This window comes from Sarcophilus harrisii, chromosome 1, assembly GCF_902635505.1.
Source record: "Sarcophilus harrisii chromosome 1, mSarHar1.11, whole genome shotgun sequence".
NCBI classification, from domain to species: Eukaryota; Metazoa; Chordata; class Mammalia; order Dasyuromorphia; family Dasyuridae; genus Sarcophilus; species Sarcophilus harrisii.
Window position 1 is genome coordinate 233,694,588 of NC_045426.1, and position 13,570 is coordinate 233,708,157.

The window sequence follows — 13,570 nt, forward strand, 5'->3', positions numbered from 1 at the left end:
GTGCACCCAGGGATGGCAACGTCGGCCCTAGCCCAAGCAGCTGAAGGCTCCCCTCCCCCAGCTGGGGAGAGGGAGGGAGTGGGAAAAGAATCGGATTTGGAACTGGATAACCTGGCTTTCATAGTCCAGGTTTATTCCTTATTTTGTGATGGTGCAATTCTCTTTACTATTCTGGGGCTTGGATCCTCCATCTCCAGAATGAGGAGGTTGAAGTAGATGATCATATATAAACTGTTAAACATAGAAATCACATGTATCTTTCCATTACCTATGGGATCAGGTCTAAACAATTCATCCTGGCATTAAAAAGGCACTGGTTTGGAAAAATTAGTGGGCTCAGCCTTGGCTGTGGCCCTTGTCATTGCATGACTTGCAGGAATTCACTTAAGTTCTCCAAATCTTGACTTTTGCTTCTTATAGGGGGAAGTGGAGGTGTTAGCATAAAATTATCCTGGGTTTGTGGTATGCCGTGGGATTCCAGAGAGGAGGGAGAGGTCAGTGGGAGTAAACAGGAAAGGCTTCGTGGACCAAATGGGGCCTACTTTACTTTGAAAGCAACTGGTAATCTTGCTGGTCACCAGTTGACATAAAGCTCAACTTTGGGCAAGGGGTCAGTTACAGACAAGAGACCTTTGTTTTTTCCTGGGAGTAACTGATTGTGTTTCATTACATGTCACTGTAAATTGTAGAGACCATCTAATTCAACAAGCATTTATGGAATACCTATTGTATGTAAGATTCAGTACAGAGCAGACTTAGATTTTCCTATTTTACAGAGGAGGAAACGATTATTATCCAAAGCTTCATAGCAAATTAGCGGCAGAGCTGAGACTTGGAACTTAGTAGGACTGGGAACCTAGAAGGTTCTTAGGAACTCCTAATCCAATGTCTGTGGCTTTTGTAGAGACATATGCTGAAAGTTGATTGGGGGGGGGATGTCTTTGGCTCTGCTTCCCCTCTCCAAATTGCTATTACATGGACTGTGAAGGATGAGGGGCTGGTTGATTGTATATGTGCTGGGGATGGAGGGAGAGGCAGAGGGCTGTTGTCAGAGTGGGAGGCTGAGAGTCTAGACTCCTGCTTTTTACTTCCCCCCTGATATCCAGCCTGGTCTGTGCTACAGCTTGGGGCTCATCTCTGAATCTAGAAAATCTGGATCCATTCTCTCTACCCTTCCCTGTTTTGGAGAACCAAATCTTTCCTAGTTGATCAACTAGTAGTTTCTCTTTTGTCATGGGTCCTGCTTCTATCATTGTCTCCTGAGAATGAGTCACTTTGAAGCTTTCTCACTTCAGGGAAAATATTTTCCTTCCCCTTCCCAAAGCTGAATGAGAGTGACTGGCCAAGCTCAGAGCTCAGTGAGTATTAGACCCTTGAGTCAGGCCTTCCTACTGGATTGGACATGTATGTGAGAGATCAGTGAGAACAATGATTCAGCAATTCATAAAGCCCGGGCTTTAATTATTGAGCCTAGTAGTGGACTGTGGACCCCTGGAGGAACTGTGTGGCTGATCTAAAGTCACACAAAGAGTAGTTAGTGAGACAGCTGAGTCTAGAACCTAGATCTCCTGATCAACTGTGGAGTTGAATGTAAATCAACTCTTTTTTCTAGTTCATTCTCCCTTTCTCCCTCCCTTTCCCTCCTCTCTGTTTTTCCCTTTTGTTCTGATTTTTTTCCTCCCAACATGATTCATAAAGACATGTGAATTTAAAAAGTTTTCTGTATAATCAGAAAAAAAAAAAGCAAACAAAAAAAAGATCTGATCATGTTGAATGCTCTTTCTATGATGGAGGATAAGTGACTTTCTTGAGCTCACCTAGCATGTTCATGGCAGAGTCTGTGACTTTAGGTTGTCTAGGTCCTGGCCTAGGACTTCTGGCTGTCTTGTTCTCCCCTTACCCCCCATATACCACAGGATATAAAATCTCCATCCTGTTTTTTGTTTTTTTTTTTAAGCACCCTTTCATCTTTTGATTTGATTTGATTCAATTAACAAGTATTCAATTTTCTCTCCCTCTTATCTGTACTGGGAGAAAAAAAAAACTCCCCAAAATTCTTGTAGTAAATATTTATAATCAAGCAAAACAAATTCCCACATGAGCCATGTCCAGAAATACATGTCTCGATCCACGTCTTGAGTCTATCCCTTTTCTGTCAGGAGGTTATTTTCTACCCATTCTTTAAAAAAAAAAAAAACAAAAAAAAAACAGCAGACTCGTTCTTCCTGACAGCAGGGTTTGCTGTTCTGGAAACCTTAAGAATTCAGCAATCTGGGCTTTCAGGGAAGCAGCCCGGAGAGGGAGTGGCGGCGTGTTATTTCCTCGTCTACCAACTTTTCCTCCTTGGGAAGAAGAGTGAACAATTTAAACGGGTTAGAACCCAGCTATGGGTGCCTGGATTTAGAGCCAGTTTAAGCATTCAAGGAGAAAAAGCAAAAGTTAGGTCTTTCAGAGTTCTCATATTAATCCTAGGCCGGACCGGAGAAGGGAAGAGAGGGCTCCTTATAGGGTAGGGGGTGGGGAAGGAATCTCACTTGACACAGCTGTGTTCTTGAGAAAGCTAAGTGCTAATTGCATCTGTGTAAAGCAATCTTGCTTTAAGGGGGGATGGAACCTGCTGTTAAAAGGACCACTGCAATTTGTAAGAAATCCTTTTGTAAAAGGAAGAATTACCTCCTCCTTTATTGTTTAAATCTGGGTTTTCATATATTCAGATTGCAATTGCCCTCATCTGGGAGCTCTGGAGGTTTTAGCCCTCCCTTCCCCATCCCCCAGCTCTCCAGAACCCCTGGCTTATTTGGTACTAGGAGGAGCCCTGGGCTGGGGCCCTGAAGTAACATCTGGATCTGGCCCAGATGAGGATCCTTTCTGTCTTCCTGTTCTAGGCCATTCTTACAACTGGGGAATCCTGCCCATTATCCCTCAGCCTTCTGTCTGGGGCACATCATCTGCCTCTCTGTGAGTGACGGGCCTGACCCTCCCTATGGACTGACTCATCTGTTTCTGGCTAGGTCAGGCTGAGGATGGAGGGCCCCAGAAGCAAAGTAGGTGAGGAGAAAGGAAACAGGAAAGGTAATTACTCGGGAAGACAGCCTGCTGATTGGGGAGCGGACCAAAACTCTCTCTCCCCCATCCCCCTCCTCTGCTGTTTACTTTACGATATCCTGGGAAACTCCCAACTGTCTCCATTCACACATGCTCAGAACTGTAGGCCCACTGTGACCCATAATAGAAATCTCTTATCATCAGAATCTTATTTCCTATTTATATATGTATGCCCACATATGGAACGGATTTAAATTCATAAGAATAAAATCCATTTTGTTATATATATATGCACGCGTACATATGTGTATATACATATATGTATACACACATATGGAATGGATTTAAACTTGTAAGAATAAGAGCCGTGTGTGTGTGTGTGTGTGTGTGTTGGAATATGAACAGGCAGTTTTCAGGGGGAAGAAATCCAAGCCATGTAGGGTAGGGGGGAAATGCTACAAATCAATGAAAACTAGAAAAATGCAAATGAGATCCCACCTCACAGCCATTATGGTCAGTGAGGTCGACAAGGAAAATGACAAATGTTCAAGGGCTGCTGGAAAACAGATGAATTCCTGCCCTCTTGCAGCAGCTGCAGCACCTGTATTGGGGTTGGGGGAGGGAGGGTTGTCTTGCCCCTGCTGATACCAGGTACCCTTTCCCATTTCCTCCGGCGCTATCTCCTTTGTGACCAGCTGGGACTTAAGCCCCTGAGCTAAAATGACTTCTGATGACCTGGAAATGTTAGGGTAAGAAGTCAAGAGAGCTTAGAACTGAAAAGAAGGCTTTGGAATAAAATAACAGTGTTATTCTTATGATTTACACTTAATTGTGTGCCTGAATCACAGTATCAGAGCTAGAAGAGACTGTGGAGAGACGACCAGCTCCATTCCTCACTTGATAGATAAGAAACTGAGACCCAGAAAGAAGGAAATTCCCCAGTTTTTCAACTAAAATTAAAATCCATGTCTCTGAAGGGCTCCTGGAACAGAACTCTGTTTCTGTTACACTTCTGGAATATGGATCCTGGGTCATTGCTTATCTACACAGTGCATCCATGGGGGTATCCCCAATACTGCTTTTTGCCAGTGTCACTTGGGAGCAGGAGGACTGTAGCTGGGAGACCTTTCTGACTTGAGCACTGGCAGCCATCTCCCCCAAAGGTGAATCTCATTTGAGTGCATTGTGGAAGGGGGAATTCCTTGGGAGTCCTCTCCCAGGATGGGCTAGAGCAAGGAGATGTACCTGGGATTAACCTACTTCCTCCACTAAGTGATGTGTTTCCTTAGAGCCTGGAGAAGGTTGCCACTTCCTTAGAGGCTGCTCTCGAGTGCCTTTGTCCCTAAAATAAGGGAGATGGGGCCCTTTAAGGGCCCTTGACCCATATAAGAAGCAAAGGGAGGAGCACTGCATGTACTCTTAATTACTACCCACTTTGCCTGCCCCCTGGGTATTACAGCTCTCTAGCTGCTCCCTTTTCCTTTGCCCCAGATCAGCCCATCATTCTGGTTTCTTTGGGGGTCAAGGAAGGAATTTATGGATCGTGGCGCTCAGGAGTCTGCTTTGTGGCGTCTTCTGTATCCTCCCGAACCACAGCTTGATAGTATCTTTGGTGGTTGTGTTTGGAAGGGCCCTGGAGATGGCTTTTTTTAGAGAATGGCTCTTGAGCCATATATGTGACTTGTGACATATATGTGTCCTTGTGTCCGTCCTTCTGTTTGCCAGGAAAATCCAGAGTAGGGGAGGAGGAAGGGTTACAATGATATGATCTAGGATTTATACCATATTCTCCCTATTGTAACCTTACAAAGGGACCACCACTCTCCTGTTTATAAATGAGGAAACTGAACCTCAGAGAATTTAAACCCCTTGCCATGATCACAAAGCAATCTACTATCAGAGCCAAGATTGCCTTGAGATAACATATAAGTGCTTTGCAAACCTTAAAGTACTATATAAATACTAGCTATTGTTTTTTATTAGAGCCTTTTGCAAACCTTTGATCATGATACACATTAGCTGTTATTATTATCATTATCGTTATGACTGCTATTCTGTGTTGCTTTGGCCAAGGGGTAAATACAACCATTCCCATTTTTCAGATGGAATGACTAAGATCCAAAGTGACTTAGACAAAGCCATGTTGGTGGTTAGGACTAGAGATAACATAAATATCTTCTGAGAAGCTTGGGAGAGAGTCCTCCATCTTAAATCTTAAATCTTCTTTTTCCTTGTCCTTGGTTCTAATCCCTGAGCCACTTGGAGTTTACCAGCTGCCAGCTATTCACATTGCTCTTGGACACAGGGCCCCCTAGATAGGATGTCAGAGACAGCCGGAGCATACATATGTGACCTCAGATGCTGGTCTAAGCTTTTGTCCAGGCAACCGAGGGCTTGGCCAGTGGGATGAGAGCTCCCTTTCAATAAATGGCATGGGTTGGCTGCTGCCTGGGGTTGCTGTGAAACTAGAAGTGGGCTATGGAAACCACACAGCTCTAGGAGGAGAAGCTTGCCTTGAGTTTACTTAGGTGGAGGATAGTGATTTTTAAAAATGAAATACCAGCCCTTTAAAGGACTTGTTTTAAATAGTTGCCATGTTTAAGGTTAATCTAATCCAGGATTTTAGTTTTATAGAGAAGAGAGAGAGAGATAGGGGTGAGGGGAGAGAAGGAGGAGGGAGGAAAAGAGGGAGGGAAAAAGAGAAGAAGAGGGGGGAGGGAGAGGGAGAGAGATTGGAAGGAATCTCTGAATAGTCCAGCAACTGGGCAGTCAGTATGTGACTCTTAGGGTCTCCTGGCCCCTTTCCCTGTGACAGGACAAGAGAGTTTTCTTTATGTCCTTGTTCCCATTTTGCCTCCTGATTCTGTCTCTTTCTATAGCACCAGTTTCCAGGATCAGATCCTGGCATGAGTATACATGAAGAAAAAAACTTATCCTATTTGCCATTTTCTTAGGGAGGAGATGGGAAAGAACAGTAGACTGACTTTGTAGGGGAGGGCCACCGCCAGCCTCAGAGAAGTTATCCTGTATTAACTCGCTTTGATCATTATTCCTTCTTTCAAAAGCTTTCACCAAGGGGCAGTTAGATGGCACAGTGCATAGAGCACTGGTCCTGGAGTCAGGAGAACTTGAGTTCAAATATAGCCTCAGACACTTAATACTTCCTAACTGTGTGATCCTGGGCAAGTCACTTAACCCCAATTACCTCACAAAACAAACAAACAAAAAAAAAAACCCTTAATCTGGATCCTTCTTTACATAAAATATAATTTGATAGTCCTCAGCCTGGCATTCAAGATTCTCTATAGTTTTCCCACAGGGTTCCCTTTCCAGCTGTAGAGAGTTAACTGGCATTAGCAGTAGCATGACCTATTCTGTACCAGCCACTGTGTTGAACCCCAGAGGAATAAATACAAATGTCCATATCCTGGAATAGCTTACAATTAAACTGTTAGAGGGGTGTGTGTGTGTGTGTGTACATAGAGAGATTTATACACAATAATAACTAATGTTTATGGTGTTTAAAGGTTTACGAAGTACATAATATATCTCATTTGATTAAGATAGATACAAGACAAAAAGGTTGGCAGTAGGACTGAGGAAGGCATTAGCAGGTGTCTGGGATCCAGAATGGCTTCCTATAGAAGCCTATGAGCTGATCTTTGAAGGAAACTAATGACTGAGATGGAGAGATGAAAAAGGGGTATGGGAAATGATCAGTGCAAAGGCACCGAAGTGAGAGATGCCCTTCCTACCTTAAGAAAATCAGTTTGGTTGGAGAAGTCTGCAGGAAGGGAAGTTACAGGGAGGGCATAGGCTGGAAATGTTAAATAGGGGCCCAGGCTTTAAAAAAAATCAAACAGAAGAATTTACATTTGACCTTAGACTTGTTAGAATAAAACTTAGAGATCATTTAGTTTGAATCTCTCTCTTTTTTTCCCCATTCCCCACTTCCTATGCAGAGAAATAAATCTTTATCTCCTGATGTCGAGGCAGCTTCTCTTGAAGGAGCACTCAGGCCCATTCTCTTACCCCTACCTTGTATCCCTTTGCATCCTACCAAAACAGACTGCACGTATTTTGTAGTTAAACTAAGTGAGATGTATTAGTCACACAGCTCTCAGGGCTGTAGAGCAAGGAATGATCTCCCTCTTGCAACTGGTCACCTCCGTGCTGGGGAAAAACTGAGGCACCGGGAAGGGGAGAATGCAGGTCAGGGTAATACAGCAAATGGTCCATTCAGTGTGCCCAGAACTGTGCTGTGTATATGTGCACGTATGCGTGCGTGTTGGGGGAATGGGCGGGAAAAACAGCTCTTACCCCGAGGTGCTCACAGGTCTAACCAGGACACAGGGCAGACAACCAAGAGTGAAATGGGAAATGAGAGATTCTTAAATGCAGCAGCAATTCCAAAAGTCCTATCTCAACCCTGTCACTGCCCTTAGACAATCACTGAAGTATTTTTTATACCATTGTCCAGAATTCAGGGTTTCTGGTGTATGGGAATAGGGATGGTCTGCACGTGACATCTTGTTGTAGGAAGAGAGAAATATATTTACAGATCTCAGAACTAGAGGAAAACCAGCTATTGCTGGATGGGGGGGGTGCATATCTACAACCTTGGGAAGGCTGATTGGGTGGATTGCTTGAGCTCATGAGTTCCGAGTCTCAGTAGGATTCCAGATAATGTGGAGCTTACACTCTAAGTCTTAACACCAAGAAGGTAAGCTTGGAGAGTCCAGGTGGCCAAATGGAGCAGGTCAGAACTTCAGCACCATTTATGGAGTGGGGTTGAACCTGAAAGTAGCCATCATACTTCCAAGCTTTGGTGAAATAGGAAGAACCCCCCCCCCCAAAAAAAAATAACCCTGTCCTTTTATCCCCAGTCTATTTCCTTGACTTCTGGCTGATAAAATATTGCCCCATTTTAGATGTAATGTCAATGAGTCTCAAAGGGACTAAGTGACTATTCAAGCATCACAGGGTGTTAGTGGAAGAATAATGAGCTAATTTTTTCTCTTTTTTCATCTGCTGTTTTATAGCTTGTTTCTTTAATGGAAAGTTTTTACATATGACCCAGTTGCCTTAGGATCCTAGAATTCAACCTGAAAGTAACCTGGTCACTTAGTGTGTGTTCCCTCTACCCCCATTTCTCAGCTGGAAAATTGTGACTTGCCCAATGTCATGGGAGAGGAAGTTCTAAGACTAGAATTTGAATCCACATCCTACTACTATCAGTCTGACTCGGCTTCCATGAGGGCATTTCTTTTCCTAGCCCTACTTCCAACCTGCTTCTAGAGATTCTTATATACTTCAGTCATATCTAGACCTTTTGCTTAGTCTGGCTCAGAGCCCCTTCCCACCTTGAGTATCAGACGATGGAGAATTGAGTTTCCTAATGTTCATCATAGCCCCTCTCCCCCCACTCTATATATCTGTCTCTCTATGAAATTTAAGCTATGAAGAAGGCCATTGTAGCACTAGCTGTTTTTTTCATTGCACTGCATAGGATCATTGATTTAGAACTCGAAGGAACTCTTTTCATTTTACAGATGAAGAAACAGAGACAGCATGTTGAAGAGAAACTTGAGATGTGGTTTCGGCCCTTGAAAGACTTGTGATCTCATTGGGGAGATTAAGTTGATATCTGTACAGCATTTTAATAAAATAACACCAGGCAGCATGGCCTAAGTCTTTCATGAGTGGGGAAACAGCTTGGTGATAGTGGATAGAACACTACAATTACCCAGAAAATGAGTTTGGAGTCTGGCTCTGCTGCTGTACAATCTGTGTGTCCTGGAAACTCTACTTTATTCTTCAGTCATTTCAGTTGTGTGTGACTCTCGGGGGACCCTATTTGGGCTTTTCTTGGCAAAAATACTGGAGAGACTCCAAAAATACAGAGTGACTCTGTCCACTGAACCACCTAGTTGCCTCCAACACATACAGCATAGATATGGCTAAATTGTGGTTTTCTAAGTCAATATGGGAGGCAGATCCCTCCTACTCCCACCTCCACAATGCTGGGTCCATGGCTGGGCCCATGATAGGCTCTTGATCTGATCTGTGGAGTAAATGACCATAGATTGGTTTCAGAGGGTGTGGAAGTCTAGTAAAATCTGTTTCCTGGATGCCAGGCCATAGGAGTGTCTGCTACGGCCTTATAACCTTGCAGGTCACCCATTCTCTCAGGACCTTGATTTATCTCTCTTCCAAATGAAGATAATAAATGGTCCAGATTCAGATAGGATGAAGATAAGTACCTAGAGATAAATCTGAGCTCTTCAAAGAGAAGAAGGTAGAGTCACCAGTAAGCTATTTTTGTTATTATAATAATTATAATAATCACAGTGGAATGGCACTCATCTCTGGAATATAGACCTCTTTCCCACTCCCTTTTCCAATTTAGGTGACACCCTTATCAAAATTCCAGGTTCTGAAAATCCCTTGATTTCATGGAAAGACCATTTAAGAAAGAGTCATTGACTGGTAAAGTTAACAGGTATTGATTAAGCCCAACTGTGCTAAATGACTGTGAAAGAAGCTGCTGCTTCTTCTTTTTAAAAAATTTTTAATAATAGCTTTTTATTTTCAAAATACACACAAAGATAGTTTAACATTCACCCTTGCAAAACCAAACCAAATTTTTCTCCTTCCCTTTCTCTTACTCCCCCTCTCCTAGATAGCAAGTATTTCAATATGTGTTAAACATGTGCAATTAGAAGCTTATTTTCTAATGGGGAAAGAGTATATATAAAGGAAATTTGAAAACCTATTGAGGGAGGGTGGTGGAAAGAAGGTACTTCGGATACATAGTAGAGAAAGTCCAGAATCAGGAGTAAAGCTTGGGGAAGACTGAAAATTTGACTGGCTTAGACACTCTCCTTAAAATGGGGAATCGGTAAGAAATCAGAAATCAAAGTAAAGGGCTGAAAAATAGGAATTTACTTCCAGTGTGATAAGTCCTGAGGTAAAGTGAATTTACAAATGAGGAGGATTCTGAAAGTCCTGGAGAAAATTGAAGGTGTCGAAGCACAGAAACTTAAGTTCTCTACTTACCATATGATCTTGGACAAGTCACTTTTATCTTTTAAATAAAATACTTTGTTATCTCTCAAGTGGTTTATTTTGGAGCTAGTGGGATAATCTAGGTTCCTTCCAGTTTAATTATTTAATCCAAACTGACTCAGCGTTGCCTTTTCCTTGCTGTGGGGAGGAAGGGTGAGAGGTGAGGAATGTGGGCCTTGGTGGTGTTCAGGGGGAGGAGTGTAGGAATCTGACCTGGGCTGGATGACCCCCTAGAGAGTAGTGATGGATTCCTGGGATGGGCCGAGTTTCCTGGAGCTTCTTTGGAGTAAATCTCTTGGGCTTTTTGTGAAGCTGGGTGGGATTAGATTTAGGGATAGTTATAATAGGGAACGGTTTGTAAGGGCCATGCTGTGGGCCTTGAACAGAAACTTGGACTAGCTGGGATGTTTGCAGAAGGAAATCTACACTGGTCTCAAAGAAACCCCACCCTTCAGGATAATCTGGCCTCTGTAATCATGATGCATTCAATATTTCCCTGTCCCAAAGGATCTCTTGAGTTGGATTTAAGAAAAGTGTTGCCTTCAACTTAGTTAGAGGCTCTAGACTCCCTCCCCTTAAGTCCTTATGATCCTGACAGTCCAGTATAGTGAAAAGAAAGCTGGAATACAGAGCCAGAGAACTGGAGTTCTAATCCTAGCTCTGTCATTTCTTACCTCTGTGACTTTGGGCAAATCTTTGCAGCTCTAAATCTAGGGTGATCGATATCTTGTTATTTTCCCTTGGGAAAAGTTTCAGCTTTAACTCAATGTTGGCTTGGGGGTTTGAGCCCTTGGCTTAGAGATGTGTATCTTGGTGGGAAATCCTGGTTCCTTGAATTGAAGAATCTGATCAAGGTTACTCTCCTTAGAAAGTTATTTGAAATGGTTGGACTCTGTAAAAAAACAAAAAATAAAAAACAAAACTTTTTAACTAATCAGTTTCCGGATCTTAAATAGTTGGCAAGAACTAGCTTTTCAGATTCAATGCACTGAGCATGAAGTTTAGATGAGATTGGTAGAGATGAGCTCCCTGGAATTTCCTAATGATGTTGTTGTTATTGAGTTGTGTCTGACTCTTTGTGACCTCATTTGGGATTATTTTTGGCAAAGATAATGAAATGGTTTGCCATTTCCTTCTCTAGCCCATTTTACAAATGAGGAAACTGAGGCAAACAGGATTAAGTGATTTGTCCAGGGTCAGTTGTGTCTCTGGCCAGATTTGAACTCAGGAATTTCAGTCTCAACATTTTATTTATTTATAAAGCACTTAGCACAGTGTCTGCCATATAGTAGGTGCTTAATAAATGCTTGTTCCTTTTTCCTTATTCCTCCACTCCATGTCTCTGATCAAAACTGTCATGCTTTACATTGAATTGAGTAAATAGCCACCATCCTTTATAACTTGTCTCCTCCCCCTATAGCCTGTCCTCATACTCTAGCTATGGGGATGGAGGGGAAAGTGTAAACTTAGAATGAAAGAAAAATAGTAACTATTAACTGAAAGTTAACATTTCCTTCCATTTTTAATAGCATTATTCTGAGGAGGGGTCCATAGAATTTATCACACAGACGCAGAAAAGGTTAAGCAGTCTTAGGCTAAGGTGTTAGACTGCATTCCCAGTGGGTGAGGAAGGCAGAAGTGGTTCAGCAGGCTGCCCAGAATTGAGCCCTATTGCAAAAATTCTTCCCTCAGGGTTTCTTAAGAACCTTGGATCCATTGCAGGGAAAATCCAGCAAGTAGCTTTAGAGTCCTAGCTCCTGCATCTCCAGGAAGGGGAGGAAGTCGTGGCTTCTTCCTTTTTTCCTGTAATGATTCTGTCAGTAATGAATCTGAGTGCCTGCTATGCGCCTAGTCCTGTGTGAGCTCTCCAGGGGAGGAGGAGGAGGAGGAGGAGGCAAATAGGGCAATGAGACTGAGACCAGAAGGCTCCACCTCTCAAGGAATGACTGAGGGCACTGACAGTAAGCTGTGGGAATTCTAAGGGGAGAGACCATTAGTAACTGTAGCCATTGGAGAGAGGCTCCTCAGTCCTGGTGGGAGCTGGGTTGGGGCTTGAGGGGTGGTGTGAGTGCGTGGGGAGTGGAGAATATTCCAGGCATGTGTTCAAAGGTGTGGAAGCTGGAAGAGGCAAGAATGTGTTCATGGGTGTGGAGAGAAGGAAGAGACTGGAATCCTAGCCTCCAGGAGCAGGGAGGGCAAAACATGCTTGCAAAAAACTCTTAGAAAGAATTGCAGACCGGGTTTGCGGACTGGGACCCCGCTTTTGCAGAAAAGCAGAAAAATGACCTGAGGACTTTGAGTTATAGTCATTGCCTTCTCCATTCCCCACCCGACCTCTCACCTCCCACTTTGGGCAGCTGGTGGTGCAGGAGATAGAATGCAGGACCTGGGATCAATCTCAGTTCAGATAGCTGAGTTGCCCTGGATGAATCACTTAATACTAGTGCCTGCCTCAGTTTCTTCCAGTACAAAAAGAGAATAATAATGGAACCTATCTCCCACAATTGTGTTGAAGCTTAAATGAGGTAATATTTGTAAAGCACTTAGCACTGTGCCTGGAACACGATAGGTGCTTAATAAATGCTCATTCCTTCCCTCTGTAACTCCATCTTAAATAGCTGCTATCTCTTCTTACATGAATGCAAACCACTTCATCTCTCTGTGCCTTGGTTTCTCCATCTGTAAAATGGGTGTAATAGCACCTGCCTCTTTGGATTGTTATGAGGACCTAATGAGTTAATATATGTAGATTGGTTTGCAAACCGTAAAAGAATTATATAAATGCTAATTATTATTATTGCCAAACTTGCCCAAGGTTCTACTAGTAGTCCTTGAGATGATATAGGTAAAGCCCTTTGTAATCTTTAATGTGTAAATACTAGTTATTGTTGTTGTTATTATGCAGAACAAGTTTTTAGCCTCTCCCCTTCAGGAATTTGAAGATTATACTCTTGGTCTTTCTCAAGTCTTTGCCTTTCTAGGTCCCCTCAGCCTCCTGGACTCTGCCCTGTTTCTCAGTGACTCCCTTAAAACCTGGTGACCATCAGGGCAAATGTCTATAAGTTATAGGGAAACAGCAGAGGAGTCAGAGCTGAATTTTAATCATCTGTTTCTTCCCTCTGGCTATTAGAACTTGGTAACTCATATGTGTGGTCTAAGTGGAGAAAAATAGAAGGAGGCTATCTCCTCTCTGTGGTCTGGGCACTGTGTAGACTCACGCAGCCTAAAATTGTTACAGGGGCAAGAGGCAGAGGATTTGGTTGTAGGTTCTCATCTATTTTTGCTAATTGACCTCACTGACTTTGCATTCTGAGATGGGACGAAAGTTTTTCCTGGATCAGGGAAGAGGAGAAGGGAGGGAGACAGACAGACAGGCAGACTTTCTGCTGAAGAGGGTGATGGGGCAGTTGGCAGGATTTGTACTCTCAGCTCCACTCCGTTCATTCAATTTTTGCCC

The 13,570-nt window shown here is 43.1% G+C and overlaps 1 protein-coding gene across 3 annotated transcripts in view; it reads left to right on the plus strand.

Annotated features, from left to right (window-relative positions):
- Positions 1-13,570, plus strand: part of LLGL1 (LLGL scribble cell polarity complex component 1) — a 92,380-nt gene that overhangs the window by 17,901 nt on the left and 60,909 nt on the right. The window lies entirely within an intron of this gene.